Genomic DNA, 27,812 nt, shown 5'->3' with positions numbered 1-27,812 from the left:
GTATCAGACAGAGAGTACCCACAAGGTTTTAGAGTAGGTGCACACCATCCTAGGATGTCAAAGTAGATAGTTGATATGTGGGTCTTTACCCTCCCAACCACTCAACATATACCACCATGGGTCTTTACCCTCCCAAACACCCAAAGGTCAAAGGAAGATTCACTGCTGCAACACTCACTTTTTGTGACAGTCTCAAGCACTTAGGACAATCACTCCTTTCATGGCCATTCTTCTTCACAAAACACTCTCTAACATTAATTATGATGATAGTGTACCTCCTTAAACCTTCCACCAACACCTAACTCAATACCAAAATCTTTCCCAATCTTTCTAATGGACTAATTAACTCAACTCACTGTGAAATTATGATGGTCAATGCAAGGTTTAGGACTGTAGTAATTAGGATCTTCTAATTATGGTGGGGCCTAGCCAACATAGGGTTATATGAGATAGGGGTAAGTTCAACAGTGATGTGTATTATATTGTCATCAAAGTTTCATGTTAGTGTTACTTTGTATCAGCATTAACCACTTATTGTCATGGGAATCAACTGATAGACAACATAGATATTTATCATCAACCTCCTTTTTTTTCACCAAAGGGATAAAAATTTATTAAACACAATGAGAACTACAGAGCAAGAAAGTAGATACATAACCTAATCTAATCTTCATTTGCATAACCTAAGAAGGTAGATACAACTAAATAATCTTGAAAGAATTGCATATGAAGGGCACTATTAGAAAAGAACTTATGTACCATGCTAGTCTATGTAGCTACTACTAATTATTGCATAGAAATAGATACATGTGTTAGAATGTGTTGAAATAGTAGATAGCTCGAATAGGACAGACTCTATAAATGTAACTTGTAATTTGGTCTGAATGTAACCAAGGATAAATATTCAAAAAGTATAATAATTACACTAATACATATATCACTCTCATGTCTTCCTTAATTTGATATAAGGTCCCTCTATCCTGTTAATGCATGATAGCCTCAGTAAGATAAATGATTGAATGAGAGATAGATGAAGTCGCTCATTCAATCATCTATCCTATTGATAAACTATGATGAAGACTTCAAGCTATTGTTCCTTCATTTGATCAATAATCATTCTTAAATTTGTATATATTCAACCATACTTGAAAAGTTCAATCAATGCTTAACTATCGATAATCATCAGTTGTAAATCTCATAGCATAGAATACCAATTGGTAATGGTTTACATTAAACCAATGCACTTTGATTAATATCGGTTAACATATTAACTATGAACACTGATTGTTATCGGGCTTAACCAATGCACTCTGATTAATATCGGTTAATATATTAACTATGAACATTGATTGTTATCAAGCTTAACTAATACATACCGATTAGTATCAGTTGTCTTGCATATGATAGACACGTCGATTAAGTATCAGGTGGTTTGTTAAGTGATATATACATCGATGAAATATTTGGGCATAAAATAGGTGAAATGCACTCCATACTACTACTGCACAATATTTTGGTCGATGATATTTTTAAAATAGTAAAGGAAGGTGTATGGAACTGGCCTACTCTTCTGCTTTTCATGCCATCAAAATTTGAGTTTGATTGTCATCATTTACTTTGCCAAATTCTTCACACGCAACTCCTGAATCAATTTCCTACACACAAAATGATAAAAATAGGTTTGTTGATGGGGGCTTTCCTAGGTCAAATAGGTTTGAATATACCTTGAAGTGTGCAATATGGAAGGTTTGTATTCTTAATCTCCTACCCATTTCTTAATTTAAAAGATGATATCTTTATTAAATATCTCCTCTACTTTTGGAGGTAGACATCTTTAGGAAAAGATCTCTTCCTCCCTCTTTAAAATGATCCCTTTAGATCTAATATAAAAATGCTTAAAATTGAACATGATACCTTGATGAATCTTTCGTGAATCCTCACACAAGGTCTTAGGATGCCATGCAAAATGGTGTGCTTTAACTTGAATTCTCCTTCAATTCTTGATGAATGCTTGATTGCTTGTTCACTTGGAATTGAATTGATTTTATAATTAAGAGATCACTTGAGTTGTAGGTAAACCCCTTCAAATGACAGGGTAGGCTTCCTTTTATACCTAATATATGTCTTGAAAGCATTTTATCCTGATGGCTTTAAATTTAAGTACTTTCTCTTCTATCTGGTATTGGTGGAGCAAAGGTTGCATTGCATCGACCTAGGATACATATTTCCGTAGATACAACACAAGTTAAATGTATCCCAGGTCGATGCAAAGAAACCTCTGCTCCAGAGATCACCAGAAAATAGAGAAAGAACTTTAATTTAATGTCATCAGGATAAAAGGTTTTAAAGATAGATAAATGGTATGCAACTATATCTATTTGGAATGCATTACCCAAACAACGCAATCAATCAGTCGCCTTTGAAAAGAAAGTGGTATGATGAAATATTTGGGCATAAAATAGATGAAATGCACTCCATACTACTGCTGCACAATATTTTGGTCGATGATATTTTTAAAATAGTAAAGGAAGGTGTATGGAACAACCAAATTCTTATCATTATAAACAATGAATATTTTAAGGTCCTTTTATGATGTGTAAGTTGAGAATATTTTATGAAAGGTCCCTAAATGAATACACTTTAAACTTATTTTAGCAATGACTATCGGATGTAGACAAAATGATGCTTTTTGGATTAGGATGGTACATAGAATCTACTATCAAAAGGTTACTTTGGAAAGTATATGATTCAAAACTAAGGAAATGCAATTATTTACAAGTTTTAACCTTCTTAGATGCAAAATCCCTTAGCCTCTCACAAAACCTTAAACGTAGGGTTTCTCATATACCCGTCTTCCAAACACTATACAATCCAAATGATGATGGATTCACCTTTCATTTGAAATGTCTAAACACTGTCAATCATAAAATGTGACCCTCCTTAAGGCGGATTTGCTACTGTTGCTCCTTAGCAAGCAATTTCTCCACTCTTACATTCGTTGTTTTGGTGATCACCCCGACTCCACCCAATCTGCACATCAACCTATTAGTAATTTATTGTACATGTTAGAGGAGTGCCATCCTATGAATATTAGGCCTTTTACATTCATGGAATGACCATTCTCATTGTAAATCAACCAAATCAAATGCCAAATTGCACAAATCTGTTAGAATAGTCAATGCAACTAGTCTAAAGTCTGAGACAAATGGATTATCAGTGCATCTTCCCTGCAAATAAGATGTTCAAGGTCTTTTCAATGCATTAGGAATTTGAATACACACTCAAGACAAAGTTACCATAAGCCAAAACACCAAAAACTTTCAAGAAAACAAAAATTTATTGTTAGTGCTTGTACTAGTCCATACACCAACATTCTTTGTCGTACAAAGCATTACGTCAACCATTTGATCAAAAACTATTATTTGCTAACACACAAGGTCATGAAATTATTTATTGAACTTGCCTAAACTCTTGTAGACTCCCTAAGCCATAAATTCCTATTACATATTTTTGTTGGTCCTAAGGTCCTTACCAGGCCCTTTAGGACAAATTACAAACTTATTACAATTTTCATCATTAAAGGCCATAATGGACCTTAAGACATCATAATTGATTGGCTCTTCACTCCTAAGACCTTCAAAAGTCTTTAATGGCTTCATTGAGTCCTTTGGTCTTCCAAATGCACCTGCACCAACTTGAATTCTCCTTCAATGCTTGATTGCTTGTTCACTTGGAATTGAATTGATTTTATAATTAAGAGATCACTTGAATTGTAGGTAGACCCCTTCAAATGATAGGGTAGGCTTCCTTTTATACCTAATATATGTCTTGAAAGCATTTTATCATGATGGCATTAAATTAAAGTACTTTCTCTTCTATCTGGTATTGGTGGAGGAGAGGTTGCATTGCATCGACCTATGATACATATTTCCACAAATACAACACAAGTTAAATGTATCCTAGGTCGATGCAAAGCAACCTCTTCTCTAGAGATCATCAGAAAATAGAGAAATAACTTTAATTTAATGTCATCGGGATAAAAAAATTTCAAGACAGATAAAATTTGAGTTTGATTGTCATCATTTACTTTGCCAAATTCTTCACACGTAACTCCTTAATCAATTTCCTACACACAAAATGACGAAAATAGGTTTGTTGATGGGGGATTTCCTAGGTCAAATAGTTTGAATATACCTTGAAGTGTGCAATATAGAAGGTTTGTATTCTTAATCTCATGCCCATTTCTTAATTTAAAAGATGATATCTTTATTAAATATCTCCTCTATTTTTGGAGGTAGACATCTTTATGAAAAGATCTCTTCCTCCCTCTTTAAAATGATCCCTTTAGATCTAATCTAAAAATTCTTAAAATTGAACATGATACCTTGATGAATCTTTCTTGAATCCTCACACAAGGTTTTAGGATGTCATGCAGACTGTTGATCATGAAAGTTGTGCTTTAACTTGAATTCTCCTTCAATGCTTGATGAATGATTGATTGCTTGTTCAGTTGGAATTTAATTGATTTTATAGTTAAGAGATCACTTGAATTGTAGGTAGACCCCTTCAAATGACAGGGTAGGCTTCCTTTTATACCTCATCATACATAAAGTGTTTGAATTTTTTCTCACACATGAGGCAAGAAATGAGGGGTCATATTTTGGGTCCCAATCACAAGTCTTGTCAATTTAGGATTCTAAAGTGGGCATCAATGTCTCAAGATCAGATGGACCTTAAGTGATTGTCTCCCTTGCATATGATTTGTTTGGGTGATAAACTTCACCATTCTACTCACAATAATTTTATTAAGTCTCAAATATAGGGAAACAAGAGGCTTCAAATAGAAAGCTTGTACATGCGACTAAATCCATTGACTAATCAGAAGAACAAAATTAAGAAACGGTTTGATCATCTGAGAGATGTTGTAGACTTGCAACTCACCAGCTACTTAGTTTTTGTGGGTAAGAATTTTGTTTTGTTTTGGTTATGGTTGTGGTGTTTGTAGGGAGACATTTACAAATTTATATCTATTTTCACTATCTAATGGTTTATGGATTTGTAATGGTAATTTAATGTTCTTTCATATTTTTGTATATATTATTTATAACAGCCTATTATATTGATTTGTTCTATTATGGATAATGGTGTGGGTCAGACAGCTTTGCCATCGGTGCATGAAAGCATTGCAGGAGTTCTACTTTTAAAAACTATATGAAACATTTTTAATTTATTTGATTCAGTGTTATTTGCAAAAAAGGATTATCAATGATGTTTCCTTTCTCCAAGAATTGTCTAAAATCTTTCCGTCAAATAATATGTAACATTGAATGACTAAATATTTTCTTTACAAATGCTTATTTTATTTAATTATTATCTGAGTGAGAATTAAAATTTATATATATAGGGAAGCAGAACATACAAGTTGAAGAGTCATGTGCAAGTAAATTTTCTAAAAGAAAGTAAGTAGGCATTATCTTGAATGACATGGAAACAAGCTCATCAGCTGCCTAGAAGAGAGCAATTGGAGAAAAGAAGAGGAAAGTGTTAAAGGGTGATAAATACATAGAGAGTATGCAATACAAACAAACAATGTCTTGAGTGTGCGATGTGACGTCTCTAATTTATGTCCGGACGGACTAACTGGTTTTGGAGTTCCTGTGAAACCTATTGGGCCACGCTTGGAGGAAATCAATGTGTTCATGCAAGGAGCACCTTTTTTCTATTATGAGAATGATGCTTTTGCACCGAAGGATATTTGGAAGGAAATATTCAAAAATTTCTATAGTGTGGAACCAGAGTTGGCAGACTCGAAGTAATTTTCAGCTTTCAGAAGACCAAGAGGTTATGTACACAATCTCCCAATAGAAGGGAGATTTCAAGCATTACCTCTCCCCCCCATGACTATTTAGGAAGTACTTCCTTAGACAAAGGACTATTGGCCTCCATAGGATCAAAGAAAAAAATTGAAGCATAGACTCTAGATGATGTGGTGGTGTCCTTTGTGAAGAACTCTGCACTATAATTGAAAATTCACGAGGGAAACTGCAAGATAGTGAAGAGAAATACATTCTTGAAAAGTGGGAAGAATGGATCTTGGTTTAGGTGGGGCCAAGTCAGGTAGCTCCTCTAGAGGTTGACGACACAGAAATCATATTAGGATTTGAAAAAGATCACACTCGTGGAACTTCATGTGCGACTGATCAATTGCGTTGTTTGGATAATGCATTCCAAATAGATATAGTTGCATACCATTTATCTTTCTTGATTAAAGCCTTTTATCTTGATAGCATTAAATTAAAGTAATTTCTCTTCTATCTAGTATTGGTGGAGAAGAGGTTGCATTGCATTGTATCCCAGGTCAATGCAAAGCAACCTCTTCTCCACCAATACTAGATAGAAGAGAAAGAACTTTAATTTAATGCCATCAGGATAAAAGGCTTTAATCAAGACAGATAAATGGTATACAACTATATCTATTTGGAATGCATTAACCAAACAGCGCAATTGATCAGTCGCACATGAAGTTCCACAAGTGTGATCTTTTTCAAATCCTAATATAATTTCTATCTCATCAACCTCTGGAGGAGCCACCTGACTTGGCCCCATCCAAACCAAGATCCATTATTCCCACTTTTCAAGAGTCTATTTCTCTTCACTATCTTGTAGTTTCCCTCATGAATTTTCAATTATAGTGTAGAGTTCTTCTCAAAGGACACCACCACATCGTCTAGAGTCTATGCTTCAATTTTTTTCTTTGATCCCATGGAGGCCAATAGTCCTTTGTTTGAGTAAGTGCTTCCTGAATAGTCATGGGGGGACAGGTAATGCTTGAAATCTCCCTTCTATTGGGAGATTGTGTACATAACCTCTTGGTCTTCTGAAAGCTGAAAATTACTTCGAGTCCGCCAACTCTGGTTCCACACTATAGAAATTTTTGGATATTGCCTTCCAAATATCCTTTGGTGCAAAAGCATCATTCTCATAATAGAAAAAAGGTGCTCCTTGCATGATCACATTGATTTCCTCCAAGCGTGGCCCAATAGGTTTTGCAAGAACTCCAAAACTAGTTAGTCCCTCCAAACATAAATTAGAGATGTCACATCACACACTCTAGACATTGTTTGTTTGTATTGCATACTCTCTATGTATTTATCACCATTTAACACTTTCCTCTTCTTTTCTCCAATTGCTCTCTTTTGGGCAACTGATGAGCTTGTTTCCATGTCATTCAAGATAATGTTTGCTTGTTTTCTTTTATGAAATTTACTTGCACATGACTCTTCAGCTTGTATGTTCCGCTTCCATACAGATATAAATTTTAATTCATGCTCAGATAATAATTAAATAAAATAAATATTTGTAAAGAAAAGATTTAGTCATTCGATGTTACATATTATCGGACGGAAAGATCCTAGACAATTCTTGGGGAAAGGAAACATCATTGATAATCCTTTTTTGCAAAAAACACTGAATCAAATAAATAATAAATGTTTTATGTAATTTTTAAAAGTAGAACTCATTCAATGCTTTCATGCATCGACGACAAAGCCGTTTGACCCACATCATCTCTCACCGTCGGAATTCCGATGACAACTAAAGAAACATCTGACAAGGATGCTATATATTCGATGTCATTTCCATGTCGGACAGTCATCTAGGAGCAATCATACCATCCGTCGGAATTTCGACGGTAATCCATCAAAATTTGTGGCCAGGGGAGCAAATATAGCCGCTGTTGGAGGAGTTCATAACGTCATCAGATGAATGACGCAAATGGCATCGTTGGGTAGCCCAACGATGAGTTTTCAACGGTAAAGTTGGTCAGAAGTCCGACATGGTGTCATCACAAGTCCGACAATTAGCCGTCAAAAATTAGGCCAAAATGTACTAGTGTCTATTCATCACATCACAAGGTCATACAATTCCAAAAGCATACAAATTAAGCTTTCCATGCACCAACAATACAACAGAATATGAAGCTTTGGTTATAGACATCAAAATGGCTATAGAATGGAACATTACACAACTTCAAGTCTTTGGAGACTCTTAGCTCATCATTAATTAGATCAATGATGATTATCAAATGAAAGATGAAAATCTAATGCCTTATAAAAAGATGGTGGATGATATCAAGAAATACTTGGTAGAAAATTCCAAGAAATGACAACAAAGCAGCAGATGCCATGGCTAAATTTGCTTCTCTACTTTAGACACAAGAAATTCAACAACGTTATGAATTCTTGGTGGAAGAATTGTTTTACCTTGCTCATAATTGTCCTGATTCCCAAACTATCTATCACCTTGTTGGGCATGATTCCTCCCTCTATGGCCAAACTTACACATACCTAAAAGATAATATCCTCCCTCTCGACTTATCGAAAAATCAAAAGAGAAACTTTATTCGCTAATCCTCCCATTATACTCTTGTCACAGATACCCTATTTAAACGAGGTCTAGATGGTACTCTTTTAAGATGTCTCGAACAAGAAGAATCTGAGAAAGCTTTACATGAAGTCCATAACGGTATTTGTGACACTCATTCACGTGGTCTTACCCTTTTGAAAAAACTCATACGCTTGGGCTATTATTGGCGGACTATGGAATGAGATTCTTTTTAGATAGCTAGAACATGCAAAGAATGTCAAATCCATGGTAATTTGATTCATGCACCATCACAAGAACTTCATGCTTTAGCAACATCTTGGTTTTTTTGTCAATGGGGTCTTGATCTAGTAGGAAAGATAAATCCTTCATCTAATGGTCACAAATTCATCCTTGTAGCTACAGAATATTTCACAAAATGGATTGAGGCAGTACCTCTCATAAACATCACAAGAAAACAAATTGTTGCATTTATCTTGAACTACATCATCTATCGCTATGGACTACCAAGGACCATTATCACTAATAGTGGGCGACCATTCAAGAATTAGGATGTACATGAGCTATATGTGAAATTCAAGATCCAGCATAGATTCTTCACACCCTATTATCCACAAGGGAATGGGCAAGCAGAAGCATCAAACAAAACTATTATGAAAATCCTCAAAAAGATAGTGAACGATGCTGGCAAAGATTGGCATATCCAATTAAACCCTGCTCTATGGGCCTACCGTACTAGTATCCACACACCAACATGTACCACACCTTTCTCTCTTGTTTATGGATCAGAAGCAATACTACTAATAGAAGTAGAGATACCTTCTCTACGAGTATCATGAAAAGGTCTTATCCCAAATGAAGAACGACGAGTATCTAGATTATAAGAGTTAGAATTGATTCATGAATGAAGACAAAAATCCTTTGATAATTTAAAGGTATATTAGCAAAGAATGTGTCGGAGTTATAATCACAGGGTCAAACCATGAGTCTTTCAAGTTGGAGAACTAGTACTAAAGGAAAATCCACGCAACCAGGTAGATCAAGAAAAGAATGGAAAGTTTGAACCAAACTGGCTAGGTCCATTTGTCGTCATAGGAGTATTTGGATCAGGAGCATATCAACTATCAACACAGGACGAAGATCAGCTCGAGGAACCTATCAATAGCATGCATCTAAAAAAAAATTGTGTCTGAAAAAGCAGAAAAAATAAAAAATAGTGAAAAAAAATAAAAAAATAAAAAAAAAGTGAAAATGCAGAAAAAATCCCCAAAAAAAAGACAAAGCAGAAATCCAAACAAAAAAAAATCAAATATGAGAAAAAGTGCAATAAAAACAAACGGTGAAAACTTGGCAAACAGGCGCTATCTGTCCACTAGCTCTTCCATCTATTAGTTCATGCATCCTTCTGCTTCTATTCATTCATTTTCCATCAGCATTGTTCATATCCATCATAAAGCCTTTGTACATGGGCAGGCATCTCGGGTGGCTTCTTGCCATGGTTTGGATCATTGGGTCTATCATAATGAATTTTTTTCTAGGCTTGGGGCAAAATCCTACACCTAGTTGGGGGCAAACTTTTTGATCATTTTGAGCTTAATCATATAGGTAGCACAACAGTTAGACAACTCTTATCAAGCAAAAACTAAGCCACATCCAATGTTGAACATGAGATAAAACTATCAACCATCAAGCTATCACACGTCAATCTAAGCACATCACACACTTTTCAATGGATTACATCTTTTGAGTAATAATTTTAACATGATTGTTCAACCTTTCTATGTTGATTTTTGCTATCATGATTTCTGAGTGACTCCAAGACGTCTTTGAATAGAAGAACAAGGAAGGAACATGATATTTTTCTTGTCTACTGTATGTAATTTAATCATTAATATGTGCAAATTTGTCTCAGGATATCTCACATCAGAGTATCATTGAAGACATTTCTAATTTGCATATTGAAATGATTAATAATGTATGTTTTACGCAAGAAACACTCAGGTCATCTTAGTTTAATTATACCTCGATGCTTGTGCTAACTTGCCATATCAAAATCCAAGAAAGTAGTGCTCAGGTCATGGTTTAATTATACCATCAATGTTTGCACTCACTTCCCACATTTAAAAAGCTCAATGATGGCAAAAACACAATAATTCGGTGACTGATTCGGTCGTAGATTTGCATTTTAGGCTTGCATTTCATTCTTACATGGGATCCTGCATGCTCATTTTATCCAAGTTTAAATTTATTGCAGGAATCATCAAGGTATCATCACAAGTGTATATGCAATCAAACTAATAACTCATATCTCTCTAGATAGTGCCGACCCAGCAAAAATCTTATGCTACCCTCTCAACAGAATCAACATCAACATATCTGAATCTTTCTGCAACTTGATATCAACAAACTGTCAGTTCTTTATCTAATCAATCTTATCAATTCAATCAATCAATCAAATTTAATCGATTCTATTATGTCTTATACAGGATTTATCTAACCTGAAACCAAACATTCTGATCTATATCTTATACATGATATATCTTTCCTGAAACTAGATGCTTTGATCATCTTTGTCTTATATAGGAGGTGTCATTACTTAAACCAGACTGGATCTCAATCTAATCAATCTAACCAATCGAGCTTTATCAATAATCAAGAACCACATCACCATGATTGTAGAAAACACACTTTCATCAACCACAATTGCAGGATTCATACAATAATCTATGGGGAAATCAATTTCGCAAAGATCCAAAAACTCCAAAGGTCAATTATCTCAATTGATCTCCCAAGGGGGCATCATCGTATCGCAATTTAGCAATCAAGAGCTGGGGCATCCTATCGAACCAATATCATCATCAAAATGAGATTATTCTTTGAATCAACGCATCATTACACCTCACTTCAAAGAGGGGCAAAATGTATACACCTAAAAATGGTCTGAAGATAATTAATTAAATAAGAAATTATTTAATTAATCCTCTTGCCCAATTTAATTGAATTCATGAGCAATTTTATTAAATCCTTCCTTTCATCTACTTATTAATAAATCCAGGGATTTATTTAATAGGTTCATTTCAATAGTCCTCTTTGATTAATTAATTCAAATTAATTAATTCTTCCCCATCAAATTCATTTCTTCTAATCTTCTAATTAATTAAAACAAACCAATTAATGAGTTGTTGAGAATTAATTAGTCTTTTCCTATTATTTGAATTTCTAAATTCAAATTTACCCACATGCCACCTAACCTAACCACTTCTAAACCTATCCCATTTCATCTAACCCGAGGTTTAATTAAACCTACCTTAGCTTTCACATCCTAACATCCTATGGTGTGGATACTCTCCCCTTGAGACACATGGCATTCTTGGGCCACATGTCCCCTCTCTTGGAAGCCTCTTGACAATTGTCACCATAGAGATGAGAAATGTTCCCTTTCATCCAACCTCTTCTAGAAGCCTCTTGACCCTTGTCACCATAGAGATGATAGATGTTCCCTTTGATCCAACCTCTTTTCCAACCTCCTCTAATTTCACCATTGATATCTTCAGAATTAATCTTGACCGTTGATTCCTGCCACCTCACCCCCTCGCTTTGGAAATCCTATAAATAGACCCCATTTTGGAGCAATAATCATCCCATCTCATTTGCATTTTAGGCATTGTTACTATAGGCATAATATCTAAGCATATCATTTGAGCATTGTTATTATAGGCAATTGCAATCTTAGATCTAGCTTAATTTGATCATTTTCTAGAATAATTGTTGAATCATGTACCTTAATCTTCTCTTTTCTAGCTTAATTGCATCATTATCATTTCAAATCCTCCATCTAGGTGTGGTCAAGTCACTGGAATTTTCTTATCCAAATCTGAGAGAAAATCCTCACTCGCATTTATTAGGAGGCAATAGATCGCTTTGCCATAGTTTTGTCTTTCTTTCTTTTAAATTTGCTAACCATGCTTATAATGATCTATTGAGTGTTTTGTGTTGCATCTCTAATGCCCCGCCAGGAACCTCGAAGGAAAACCCACAACAAGGGTGAAACAATTTTTTTTTTTTTTAAGTATAAACATCATAAGTGCATTTACACAACATGCACGATAACCCAAGAAGAAGACTTACACTAGAATTCCTTAAGGGTTACCAACGACGAATTAACTTCAAGAATAAATTTCAGAACATTATAAATCAACATATGCATCATTAACTCAATGATCACAAGAAGCCATAAGCAAATAAAGATTCATCATAGAAAGATTGAAAGAATACAACATAATTTCCACTTCAATAAGCATTTACTAACATCATCAAGGAAATTTGATAAAAACATCTAAACATAGGATTACATTGCTCTTCCAATACATAGCTTCTCAATAAACATAAATTATAGATCTCATCCGATTACAAGGTTACATAAGATCAATATTACAATGATACAATGACCACATAGGTCTACAAATACCAATAATCTTCAAAACATGAGATGAAGCATGAGTCACGAACTAGAGAAACACCTACGAAGCCAATCCTAGCATGAAGGCACAAATCCGAACATCCAATGGGAAGTGGCACTACCACCCGACCATGTAATTCCCAAAATGGAATCACCCCACCATGCTAGGAGATAGCTGAGGACCCTCAAACAAGCATAAGCATGACATAGTTGACAAAAAATACGACTCCATGACAGTACAAAGGACTCCACAAGAATCTAGGTGACTCAACTTCACAAACACAAGTGAACTGACATCACAAAACACAAGTGAACCAAATGAGAGATTTTCATCGCATAGCTTAAGATGGTTACCCTGGTACAGCCTCCATAGGTCCCGACTCACTATCCTGGTAACCTCTCCCGACCGTCTAGTTCCAACTAAGTCTCATGCGGACCCTACTAGCCTTTCGTGAAGACAAGGTGGTTGGTTTGCCATTCCAGGCCTTCTCGAAACATTATAAGCCCTGTACTAGCACTCACCTATGCACGAGGTACAATTATCTTTATTAATGTTATGATACAACCCACCTAATCAATTCATTAGATTACCAGTTATTATCTGAATTTCGCTGGGTCATAATACCTACCACTTTGGGTACAAACCCCAAGTGAAAGCCACTCTCTCAAAGGACACTACACAAGCATGGTCACTCCCTGAGGACCCTATGGCGAAGCAGATAACCATAACACCACTATCAGAAACAAGTGATCAAACAAGGACATATTGACTCTTGTCTAACCATAAGGCAAAGACACTACATGGTTATGACAATGAAGCCAACATATATCACTTGGTCAAACTTACCAATTACACCACCACAGGATGACTCAACCGGAGACCAAAATATCACAATAAACACTTGAAAGGACAGCTAAATACATCAAATCCACACTCAAAAAACCTTTGAAAATATTAGCATCATAAACACTTGCAATATCATTGATTGAAAATTAAATAAAACACTCCTTTCCAATAGTCCCATCTAATCAATTTTTAAATCAATGTTCCAAATATACCCATTTGAATCTCTAATTCATGCCTTAATTTTCATTAATAAATTTATTAACCACATAATAGAAATCACATGAAAATCACATTACATCATGCAATACCACTTTAAACATTCCATTTATAAAATTTAAGTTCCTAACACAAACCAATTTGGAGACCTGTGAGGGCTCAAAGACAAGCGAGGGTCAAACCTACCTGCGGTTGTGCTACTGCTGGGACAACAGACACCACTTATCGGTAGTGCTACTACCACTGGTAACACTACCGCTACCAACTGGTAACACTTACCACTACCAACCGGTGACACTTACCACTTCCAACCCATGACACTTACCACTTCGAACGGGTAACACTTACCACTTCGAATTGGTAACACTTACCACTTCAAACTCGTAACACTTGATAACTCAATGATGAATGAATAGTACCAAACCGATACTGAGAGAGGGGGTGAATCAATACAGACAAAAACACATTCCTAAAACCGGTTTCTCAGCAGACATTGTGCTTTGGCAGACAAATAGTAACACCAGTCTTAAAAAGAGTACAACCGACAAAACCTAGAATAACTAAGACAAGCATAAACCGGTTGACACTTATCTTTTCATACAATCTAATATTTCATTTCCATTTCACCCTAGTGCATGAACAGGTAATCTATCATCAAAAATATATAAATAGCTAGATCAACATGATTTACCTTCAGACACAAATCACTTAAACCATCACATGAATAACACCACACATGACACATAGATTTTTCATGTGGAAAGCCAACTGGGAAAAACCACTGTGGGGATGAATACCCACAAGCTATTTTTGAACTCTTTAGAAGTCCGCTCTGTCAGGAACCGATCCTGTTAGGGATCACCCGATTAAGGGATGGCTAGAATACCCGGTTAAGGGTTAAACCCCATTAAAGGTTACCTTGTTAGAGGATTTCAAGAACTCAATGGTTTTGAGTCACCCTATCAAAGGATTTTTAGTAAGCCAGTTAAAGCTACCCTGTTAAGGGATTTCCCAATTGTTAAAGTGGTTAGAGATCAACAAGTATTACAATGATCTGGTAACAACACTCAATGCCAATGCAGATCTGCTTTAACTCCTCTTCACCTTCTACACTTACACTTTGCAGGTATCACTTCTCTCCTTTGGTCTGGCAAGAATCACATATCTCTTCACTTGGATACACACACAACTTTTACCAGCCACCTCAGAAAGAAACACAACAACGACCTTATAGGAGACAGATAGGTTGGTAGCATAAACCCTAAACCCTAAACATGTTAGGTTAAGAAATTCAAACGGTTCAATCCTGACCATTGAGCACATTGCATTAAATGCAACAGTCTTGAACCGATCTCAAGATGGTTCTCCATCATTCATTTTCCACCGCTTTCATGGTGGCTGATAACCCATCACGCGTTTTCACCATTTACAAACTTCACGCATTCCTGAGGTAGAAAGGAACAATCTCCTTCATGCAAGATCCTTCACGTGCACAAGGATGACGTGGCAACATGATCTCTTCTTCATTACAATGCTAACTCATCACACAAAGTCACCAGTTGAGTCACACAGGCTTGAAACATTTCAACCGGAAACCTTGAAGTTAAGACTAACAACCAGTAGTCATACAAAGCTTCCATGTACCGGTTCCCATATCAACATGTCGGTTCACCTTGAACAAACACACTGCTTCACTTTGGCACATATACCGATTCACAATGTTATACCGGTTCGCACATATACCGGTTCTCTCTTCTTTAGCATATTGACATCAATGACAACATACAATGTCATCATGTCCTCATACTGGTTCACATAATGCCAACAATCTCCCCCTTTGGCATTGATGGCAATATACAAAGATATCTCTCTGCTTCACATCTTCTCCACCAATTTCTATAGATATCTTCTCTGCTTCACTTCTTCTCCCCCTTTGACAACAATACCAAAGTGGAAGCACAAGCTTCCCTATTCCATTATGCTGCTCCCCCTAAGGAGTAGCATCCTTCAACACATCAATCCTGGAAAAAAAAAATTGACTATGCAATACCTGACTGATGTGGAGCATATACCTTTAGTTCACCTCCTGAAGGGGTAGCACCCCCAATTCACCTCTTAAGTACATAAATGTAGCCTTTGGGAGAGGCTTGGTGAATATGTCTGCTAACTACTCCTTACTGGAAACATGTTCCAGTGCAATCTCTTTGTTCTGAACCTTTTCCCTCAAGAAATGATACTTAAGCTCAAAGTGCTTGGTTCTAGAATGTAAAACTGGATTCTTGGAGATGTTAATTGCACTAGTATTGTCACAAAATATACTTACCGATTCAAATACAAGAACTTTGAAGCCATTTAATACATGCTTCATCCAAATTGTCTGAGTGCAGTTCATGAAAGCTGCAACATACTCTGCTTCCATTGTAGACTGAGAGATACAACTCTGCTTCTTGCTCATCCATGAGACCAGTCTACCACCAAGAAAGAATGCACCACCGGTTGTGCTCTTTCGATCGTCCACATTACCTACCCAATCAACATCTATGAATACTTTCAAGTTGAAATCCTTGTTATATGGATACCACAATCCACAATCAATAGTTCCCTTCAGATACCTAAGAATCCGCTTGACTGCAACCAAGTGGGATTCTCTTGCACTTTTTTGGAACCTTGCAGTAATGCCAACTGCATGTGCAATATCTGGTCTGCTATGCACTACATAATGCAACTTACCAATCATTAATCGGTATTCCTTCTCATTAACTAGTGCTGAGTCATCCTCTTTGGATAGTTTACAACCGGTCACCATCAGTGTACCAACCGGTTTGCTATCTTCCATGCCAAAGGTCTTTAACACCTCTTTGACATACTTGGACTGAGTGATAAAGATTCCATCTTTCATCTGCTGAATCTGCAGTCCAATGAAGAACTTAATCTCCCCTACGAGTGACATCTCAAACTCTTTCTTCATCTCATCTGCAAACTCATGACTCATCTTGTCATCTCCACCAAAGATAATGTCATCAACAAATACCTCACAAATCAGGATCTGATCTCCTTCAGATTTCAAGTAGATATTGCTATCTTTGCTTGTTCTCTCAAATCCAATCTTCACAAGATGGGAATGTAGACATTCATACCATGCTCTAGGTGCCTACTTTAGGCCATATAAGGCTTTATGTAGCCTACACACCATGTCACTATCTTCAGATAGGGCAAACCCATCTGGTTGCTCTATATACAACTCCTCTTCAAGTACACCATTTAGGAATGCATATTTTACATCCATTTGATATACTTTGAATCCTTTAAAAGCTGCATATGCAAGAAGCATACGAACTCCTTCCAATCTGGCTACAGGAGAAAAGGTTTCTCCATAGTCTTCTCCTTCTTCTTGGGCATATCCTTTACACACTAGTCTGGCTTTGTTTCTAATCACTGTGCCATCCTCATTCAGCTTATTTCTGAAAACCCATTTGGTACCGATGACATTTTTATGCTCCGGTCTGGGTACCAAAGACCATGTACCATTTATCTCTATCTGGTCAAGTTCTTCTTCCATTGCCTTGATCCAGTCTTCATCTTTATGTGCCTCTTTGAATGATTTAGACTCAAATTCAGAGATCATACATGAGTTTTCTCTGACCTTTCTTCTTGTAAGGATTCCTGCATCCTTATCTCCTATGATCTTCTTAGGATCATGATTCAGCTTGACATACCGAGGAATGGTCTTAACAGATTCCTCTTTCTTTTCTTCTTCATCCTCATTTCCATCAGTATCAGCATCTACATCTACCAGTGTAGGAACACTGTTACTAGTACTTGGTTGACTGGCAACCGGTTCCCAGAAGGTTACAACCGGTTCATTTACCACTTGCTCATTGCCAGTTTCCTCAGTTTTCTCAGAGGTTTCTTCAACTCTGACATTGATGCTTTCCATAATTCTTTGAGTCCTATTATTGAAACACTTGAGAGCTTTTCTCTTGGTGGAATACCCTAGGAATATTCCCTCATCACATTTCACATCAAATTTTCTCTGGTGTTCACTCCTCTTGATGTAACATTTGCTACCAAACACTCTAAAGTAGCTAACCACAAGTGTCTTACCAGTCCAATACTCATAAGGATTTTTATCCTTACCTTTCTTGATGAGTACCCGATTCATTGTGTAGATTGCAGTGCTCACCGCTTCTCTCCAAAAGGTGTGAGCAACCTTTCCTTGAATCAACATTGTTCTTGCTGCTTCAACCACAGTCCGGTTATTCCTCTCTGCTAGGCCATTCTGCTATGGAGTCTGGGGGGCAGATAGTTGCCTCTTGATGCCATGTTCTTCATAGTACTTGTTGAATTCACCAGAAGTGAATTCCCCTCCTTGATCAGTTCTAAGGCACTTGATCCTTTTATCGCTTTCCTTCTCCACTAATGCTCTGAAATCTTTGAACTTTCCAAAAGCTTCAGACTTATCTTTCAAGAATGTGACCCACATCATTCTTAAGCAGTCATCAGTGAGAATCATGAAGTACCTATCACCCTGCACACTCCTAGTTTTCATAGGACCACACAAATCAGTATGCACAAGATCAAGTAAATTGTCAGCAGTGAAAGGTTTACCTTTAAAGGTTGAGGAAGACATTTTCCCCAGTTGACACTCTCTGCAAAAGGTATTTTCTGGTTTTCTCAGCACCGGCAACCGTCTAACTACCTTGATCTTACTGGCCTTCACAATGTTATCAAAGTTTACATGGCAAAGTCTCCTATGCCATATCTAGCTGTCATCAAACTTGGCCATAAGACATGTACTGATATTTGCATTCAGCTGAAATAGGTTACCTTTGGTCTGCATGCACATGGCCACTAATTCACCATTCTTTCCTTTGATTCTGCACACTCTATTCTTAAATTCCAGAGTGAGACCACTATCATTCAGTTGGGCAACACTCAAAAGGTTGTGTTTGAGACCATCAACTCAATACACATTGTCAGCACCACTCTTTCCATTCAAAGAGATGGACCCTCTGCCTTTGACCATACATGGTGCATCATTACCAAAGCGAACCACACCACCATCATAATCTTCCAAGGATAGAAACTTGCTCCGGTCACCAGTCATATGGTGAGAACAACCACTATCAATAATCCACTCATTGGAATTATCAAAGTGAGAGACAAGAGCCTTCTTGTCTGACACATCTTCCTTGACAACAACAAACACAATATCTTCATTTTCTTCATCTTTTGATTCCTCATCTGCGCCACCTTCATCAACTGCCACAAAATAGTTTCTCCGGTTTCCTCCTTTTAATTTCTTGAACCTTTCTGGTTTGTCCTTGTTGTCACCATTAGGACAGTTTACAACAATATGTCCTATCTGGTTACAAGAAAAGCATTTCAAAGGGATATTACCTCTGTATTTACCGGTTCCTTTAGGAAGTTTCCTAGCAAGAAGAGCTTCAAATTCCATCAGAATCTCCTCATCATCCATTTCTCTATTTTGTCTTGGTTCACCACTGGTGCTTGCTTCTTTTCCTTTTCTGGATGGTACAACAGAAGCTTTAAAAGTTGATTTAGTCTTTTGAACACTGCCATCAAAACTATTTAGCTCATATGTTGTCAACTTTACAATAATGGAGTCTAGGGATACCTTAGTCTTGTCTATTGATCTCAACTCCTGAATAACAACAACCCTTATTGCATAGATCGGTAATAAGGATCTCAAAACTTTGCTTACCACAGTGGAATCTTCCATTTTACCACTTGCACTCTTGATATCTCTAACAATAGTTTTGATTCTTATTCCATACTGTTGAATGGTCTCACCTTCAACCATCTACATGTCTTCAAACTTCCCTCTAAGGCTTTCTTCCTTAGCTTGTTTTACATGCTTATCACCACCATAGATATTTTCAAGAGTATCCCATACTTCTTTGGGATTTACTTTATCTTGGACATCAATAAACTCAATGTCAGATAAACTACTAATTAGGGCTTCCATGACTTGCCCATTCCCCTGCATCTCTCTCTTTTGGTCATCGGTGAGAGTACCGATAGGGGCAACATAAGCATTCTCAACATAGCTCCAGTGTTGAGCACCATGCTTCTAATGTATATCTTCATTCTGTCTTTCCATATATTGAAATTATCTCTATTGAACTCTGGACCTTCCCTCTTCATCATTCGACTGGGATATTTCCCTCAAGCAGTTAAGCTTATAACATAGAGTACTTGGAGGATGCTCTGATACCAATTGATAACTCAAATGATGAACGGATAGTACCAAACTGGTACTAAGAGGGGGGGGTGAAACAGTACAGACAAAAACACATTCCTAAAACCGGTTTGTCAGTAGACACTGTGCTTTGGCAGACAAATAGTAACACTAGTCTTAAATAGAGTACAACTGGCAAAACCCAGAATAACTGAGACAAGCATAAACCGGTTGACACTTATCTTTTCAAACAATCTAATATTTCATTTCCATTTCACCCTAGTGCATGAACAGGTAATCTATCATCAAAAATATATGAACAACTAGATCAACATGATTTACCTTCAGACACAAATTACTTAAACCATCACATGAATAACACCACACATGACACACAATTTTTTCACGTGGAAACCCAACTGGGAAAAACCACCATGGGCATGAAGACCCACAAGCTATTTTTGAACTCTTTATAAGTTCACTCTGTTAGGAGTTTTGTCCGGTTAAAGACTGATACAATAGGTTCTATTAGGAACCGATCCTGTTACGGATCACCCGATTAAGAGATGGCTAGAATACCCGGTTAAGGGTTAAACCTTGTTAAAAGTTACCTTGTTAGAGGATTTCAAGAACTCAATGGTTTTGAGTCACCCTATCAAAGGATTTTCAGTAAGCCGGTTAAAGCTACCCTATTAAGGGATTTCCCAACTGTTGAAGTGGTTAGAGATCAACACGTATTACAATGATCTGGTAACAGCACTCAATGCCAATGCAGATGTGCTTTAGCTCCTCTTCACCTTCTGCACTTACACTCTGCAGGTATCACTTCTCTTCACTTGGATACACACACACAACTTTTTCCAACAACCTCAGAAAGAAACACAACAATGAACTTATAGGAAATAGATAGGTCAGTAGCATAAACCCTAAACGCTAAACCTGTTAGGTTAAGCAATTCAAACGGTTCAATCCTGACCGTTGAGCACATTGCATTAAATGCAATAGTCTTGAACCAATCTCAAGACGTTCTCCATTGTTCATTTTCCACCACTTTCATGGCGGCTGATAGCCCATCATGCATTTTCACCATTTACAGACTTCGCACATTCTTGAGGTAGAAAGGAATAATCTCCTTCATGCAAGATCCTTCACGTGCGCAAGGCTAGCATGGCAACACGATCTGTTCATCGTTACAATGCTAACTCATCACACAAAGTCATCGGTTGAGTCACATAGGCTTGAAGCACTTCAACCGGAAACCTTGAAGTTGAGACTACTAATCGGTAGTCATACAAAGCTTCCATGTACCGGTTCCCATATCAACATGCTGGTTCACCTTGAACAAACACACCGCTTCACTTTGGCACATATACTAGTTCATAATGTTATACCAGTTCTCTCTTCTTCAGCATATTGACATCAATGACAACATACAATGTCATCATGTCCTCATACCAGTTCACATAATGTCCACTAGTAACACTGCCGCTACCAACCGGTAACACTACCACTACCAACCAGTAACACTTACCACTTCCAACCGGTGACACTTACCACTTCCAACTGGTGACACTTACCACTTCCAACCCGTGACACTTACCACTTCCAACCGGTAACACTTACCACTTCGAACTGGTAACACTTACCACTTTGAACTGGTAACACTTACCACTTCAAATCGGTCACACTTACGACTTTGAACCGGTGAAACGGGTAACACTTACCACTTCGAATCAGTAACACTTACCACTTCGAACCGATGACACTTACCACTTCAAATCGGTAACACTTACCACTTCAAAATGGTAACACTTACCACTTCGAAGTGGCTACAATTACCACTTCTAACTAGTAACACTTACCACTTCAAACTGGTAACACTTACCACTTCGAACCGGTAACACTTAGCACTTCAAACCAGTGACACTTACCACTTTGAATTGGTAACACTTACCACTTTGAACCAGTAACATTGGTAACACTTACCACTTCGAACCGCTAACACTTACCACTTCTAACTGGTAACACTTACCACTTCGAACTGGTAACACTTACCACTTCGAACCGGTAACACCTACCACTTTGAACTAGTAACACTTACCAAAAGGAACATTCCATTTCCAAAATTAGTTCACAGGCAGACACATATAGTGCCAATTTCCAAAATTTCAAAGAAGAGTTTACTAGCAAGGTAAATGGTAAAATAAACACACTAGAAAGAATGACTAACCAAATCTTGACAATTAGAAACAAGGAAGCACCTAGCCAACACAATCTAAAGTTCATTCTTTCAAAAGAAGAGGTAAAGCAAGAAATTGATTTCCAAGAACAAAACACATAGTAGATAGAGAAATGAACCATTTCTTTCCTGAATGCAACCATATGATATAGATTTCACAAAACCAGCAGTAATAAACACTAATTCTTTCATTTCAATTATTCCACAAACATCTACAGGAATATTGTATAAATTTCCATGCACATGAAGCAAACTGAAAATTACAAAACAAATTCTAAACAAGAAGGAAACCTCCAACCTTGAAGCAATTAGCAAGCAAAGAGATGAAGAACAACCACTCTTGCAGCCAGGATGAATTTCCAGATCCTCCAGGAAGTTTTTCCAAAATTTTCTCTCAAAAAATCCTCTTCTTCTCCAAAAATCCTCTTCTTCTCCTGCCATGAATCTCCAGAATGGATGCCCAAAAAATATATTTTTAACCCAAGCTTCTAGGTTATAGTTTTTCATCCAATCAAATTTAATTATTTTAAAACTAAAAGGCAATCAGATTTATTTCTTTCCCAAAAATAATAATTCTTTCCAATGATTAAATTAAAATGGCCAAATGGAAAAATCAAAAGGAAAACTTTAATTTATTTCTTTTTCCATAAATATTTCCTTCAACATAAGCATTTTACCTTTTTAAATGGCTAGGCAATTTATTTATTTTACAAAAATATCAATGCAACTTTACACAATAAATTAAGCCATTTAACCATCTAATCTAGCAATTCATCAATTTAAATAAATCAATAATCACAAAGAATATTAATTAAATGATTACGCCAATGCAAGATAGCATCATCCATTTAAATTAAATAAACGGAAACATGCAAAACCAAGACAGATCAAATGACGACTGTCAAATGACCAAACCAAGGCACCATGACATGCATAACAGCCAGATGGGGAAACACAACCGACTGACAACACTCACACGAGTGTAACTGTGGTCAAGCTCAGGTACAACAACTATCTCCTCCACTCCCATCGGATATATAAGGCATGCTCAGACCTGTGAAACCAGGTGGAGTCAATACCCCATACCTACCCATTACTAGTACTTGCAATATCCTGCACCAAAGAACCACACATGCATATAGACCAATTTATATATATATATATATATATACAAACACGACACACACCGATGAAGGAGAATTGTGATGTTCCCTGTCTCACCAAAGTGAGTGAAGGAAAATCATCCCCTCGCATCCCAATACCCTTGCAAACACACAACATATAAATAATGCATCACAATATAAGGGAAAAGTGTCAGTCCATGATAATGATCCATAAAAATAACATTATTCATAAGTACTAAAATACTGCATAAAATCATACACCATAAATCCAAATAAAGCATGAAATAACATAGCATAATATCTGAATCAAAATACCACAATGTTCCATAGAACAGTTACTGAAGTAACTCAAAACATACAAAAGAGGTTGATCGAGGAGGGGTACTACATCCTCCCCCCCAAGCCTAGGCTTACTCCTGGAAGCCTAAAACAGATAAGAATAAAGCTCTCTCATCTTCACTGCATCTTCCCAAGTCGCAGAGGACTCATCACTGGGGTCCCATAGGACCCTTACCTGCTCGATGGTGCGACCCCTGAGGGTCAAATCCTGATGCTGAAGGTTGCACATGGGCTCCATGGATAGCTATCCATCCTTGAATTGCAAAGAATTCCAATCAAAAACATGGGTCACATCACAATGATAAGGATGAAGAATAGAAACATGAAAAACATCATGGATGCAGGATAGACTTGGTGGCAATGCAAGACGGTAGGCAACAGGTCCTATCCTCTCAAGAATCTCAAAAGGGCCTACAAAATGAGGCACCAACTTAGAACCCTTTCCATAATAGATCAGACTCTTCTGCGGATGCACTCTCAAGAGCACACAGTCGCCAACCGAAAACTGGCGATCGACTCTATGAGCATCGACATACTTCTTCTGCCTATTCTGGGCAGTAACCAAATGCCAACGAATCTGCTCAACTTGCTACTCCATCTCACAAAGGAAATCTGGGCCTAAACACACCCTATCCTCCAACGGATCCTAACTCAAAGGAGTATGGAAAGGATGATCATACAATTCCTGGAAAGGCGACATGCCTATAGAGCTGTGATATCCATTATTATAAGAAAACTCCACAAGGTAAAGATATTCCTCCCAACACGACTGCTGATCCATAACATACATGTGAAGCATGTCCTCCAAGACCTGATTCACACGCTCAGTATGACCATCGATCTCTGGGTGATAAGCTAAATTGAAGTTCAACTGGGTCCCCAAAGCATGCTGAAGTGAGGTCCACAAGGCCGATGTAAAGATAGGGTCTCTATCAGAAATGTTTCACCTTGGGATCCCATGCAACCTCACCACATCTTCCAAGAAGACTTGTGCCACCACTGCTGCAGTATAAGAAGATTGAGTAGGCACAAAATGAGCAACTTTAGTCAATCTATCGACAATGACCATGATGGCATCATGACGCCGCGAAGAAATAGGCAACCCTACTATGAAATCCATGGAAATGATATCCCATTTCCAATCCGGTATCAAATTCAGTTGTAAAAGCCTTGTAGGGTGTTGATGCTCTGCCTTCACCCATTGACACTCCAAACACTTGGACACAAAATCAGCAATGTCACATTTCATACCAACCCAATGATATATCTGTCTAAGATCTGTGTGCATCTTCTTGACACTAGGGTGTGCCGAATAAGGTGCATGATGGGCCTCTATCATGATCAAAATGCGAAGACCCTCCAAAGGAGGTACATAGATCCATCCATGATATCTAAGAAGACCATCTAGCTCAAGAGCACATCCAGAAAATCTACCCTCCAATTGTCTTCCAGACTTCGCCATGGACCTAACATCCTGATACCAAGTATCCTGAGGAAGAATTCTGAAAATTCTCTCACTCAAGTCCACACCTAGGGACAATGCTGCAACCTCATGCCGCCTACGGCTCAAAGCATCAGCCACTACATTCTCTTTCCCCTGAATATAACGAACCTCAAAATCATACTCATAGAGGAATTCCATCCATCTTCGCTGTCGAGCATTCAAGTTCAGCTATGTGAAAATATACTGCAAACTATCATGATCACTATGCAGCTCAAACTGATGCCCCAACAGGAAATGTCTCCAACGAACCAATGCATGCACTACAGCTGCCAACTCCAAGTCATGAATTGGATAGTTCAACTCATGATCCTTGAGTTTGCGAGACTTATAGGCAACCACATGTCCATCTTGCATAAGCACTGCACCTATACCTTCCAAAGAGGCACCTGTGCATACCATGAAATCTCTGGATGGGTCAAGAACTGCCAAAATTAGAGCACTAACAAGGAGTTCCTTCAAGGTATGAAAAGCTAATTCACACTACTCTAACCAAATAAAATTCTTCTCTTTCCTCTGAAGAGAAGTAATCGGATGGCCTATCCGAGAAAATCTCTGAACAAAGTGACGGTAATATCTAGCCAAACCCATGAATCTTTAAACTTCAGAAACATTGGTCGGTGCTGGTCAATCAACAATGGCTTGGATCTTAGAAGGATCCATGGATGCACCTTCTCCCGAAACTATATGACCAAGATAGCTCACCTCTGACTGGAAGAAATCACACTTTGCCAAATTCGCAAAAAGTTGATTCTCCCTCAAGCACTGCAATACCTGACGCAAGTGACCCTCATGCTCTTCCATGGATCTAGAATAAATCAATATGTCATCCAAGAACAAAAGAACAAATTGGTCAAGGTAGGTGCGAAAAACCCCATTCATAAGACTCATGAACACCAAAGGCATGTTCATCAACCCAAATGGCACCATTGTGAACTCATAGTGACCATAATGAGTACGAACTGCCATCTTATGAATGTCTGCATCATGAATGTGTAACTAATGATACCTAGAGTTCAGATCTATTTTAGAGAACACCTTGGCTCCCTTCACTTGATCAAAGAGATAATCAATCTGAGGCAATGGATATCGGTTCTGAATGGTTACCTTATTCAACTATCGATAATCAATGCATATTCGAAGAGAACCATCCTTCTTCTTGACGAAGATAACTGGCACACCCCAAGGAGAAACACTAGGGCAAATGAATCCCTTGGCCAACAACTCCTTAACTTACAACTTCAACTCACTCAACTCTTGAGTAGTCATTTGATATGGTGCTCTCGAAATAGGTTTCACACCAGGAACCAAGTCAATGTGAAAATTTATGTCTCATTTCGGAGGCATACTGGGAATATCCAAAGGAAACACATCCACATACTCTCAAAGAATAGGGTGACCATTAAGAGTGATTTCTCAACTCTCTCCTTCATCCACATCCTCAAGAGCAACTGCAAAAAGATGACACCCTTGACGCATGCACCGCTTAAGTTGCACAGCGGAAATCATATGTAAGGATATCAATCGCTGAACTCCAACAATCCCCACTCTCCTGCCATGGTCATCTACACACTCTACTATCTTCTGACGATAGTCTACACGAGTGTTGTGAGATGATAACCAATCCATCCCCAACACAACTCCATAAAACCCCAAAGGAATGACTTGAAGGTCCACTGTAGTGACAAAGGGTCCTAGGTCCAACACATAATTGGGAATGAAGGCATCTACAACCACTTGCACATTGGTAGCCAACTCTACTTGCCACCTATCTACCTGCTTAGCAAACACAATCCAACATCGCTCCATAATGGATGAAGAAACAAAAGAATTTGAAGCACCAAAATCAAAAAGTACAGAGATAAGGGTACCACGCAACACACTTGTGGCCTCAATCATAGTACTATGATGCTCAGCCTGGTTGTCATCCACCACTGCAAAAACTCTATGGGATCTACCTGCATCCCCCAGTGTCGGCTCTGATGTGACTGGCCTCTGACTAACCGACTGATGCGAACGTCGAGGACACTAAGCGGCCTTGTGGCCAAACTAACCACAAGTAAAGAAAGCTCCACTGCCAGGTCCTCTACTTCCAGACGGTCCACTAGACTACTCAAATCTCTCCCCACTAGGGTCCTGAGATACACCCTGAGAAGACTGCCCTGGAAAGGTCTGCCTACCCTTCTTCCAGAACCTACTATTCTGAACCTAAGAGATGCCACCCTACTGGCCCTGAGACTGCTTCAGTCTCGACGGCTTTTGTTGCTATTGCTATCCATCCTTGGTGGGTATTTGAGGACACCTAAAAGGTGCAGCAGTCTTGATTGATTCCCTCTACCTCTAGATCCACTGAAAGGATCACTCCCAATCTGAAATCCAGGCTGGTCGCCATGAGCATGGCTAAGGTTCTGCTCTACCAACCCAACTTTCACCATGGCTATCTCTATCGAGGTAGGCTCAAAAACTCTCACTCCACTGATGCGGTCATTAAGACCCCTCAAGA

Source organism: Cryptomeria japonica, chromosome 2 (genome assembly GCF_030272615.1).
Source record: "Cryptomeria japonica chromosome 2, Sugi_1.0, whole genome shotgun sequence".
Classification (NCBI taxonomy): Eukaryota; Viridiplantae; Streptophyta; class Pinopsida; order Cupressales; family Cupressaceae; genus Cryptomeria; species Cryptomeria japonica.
This window is presented reverse-complemented; position numbering follows the sequence as displayed.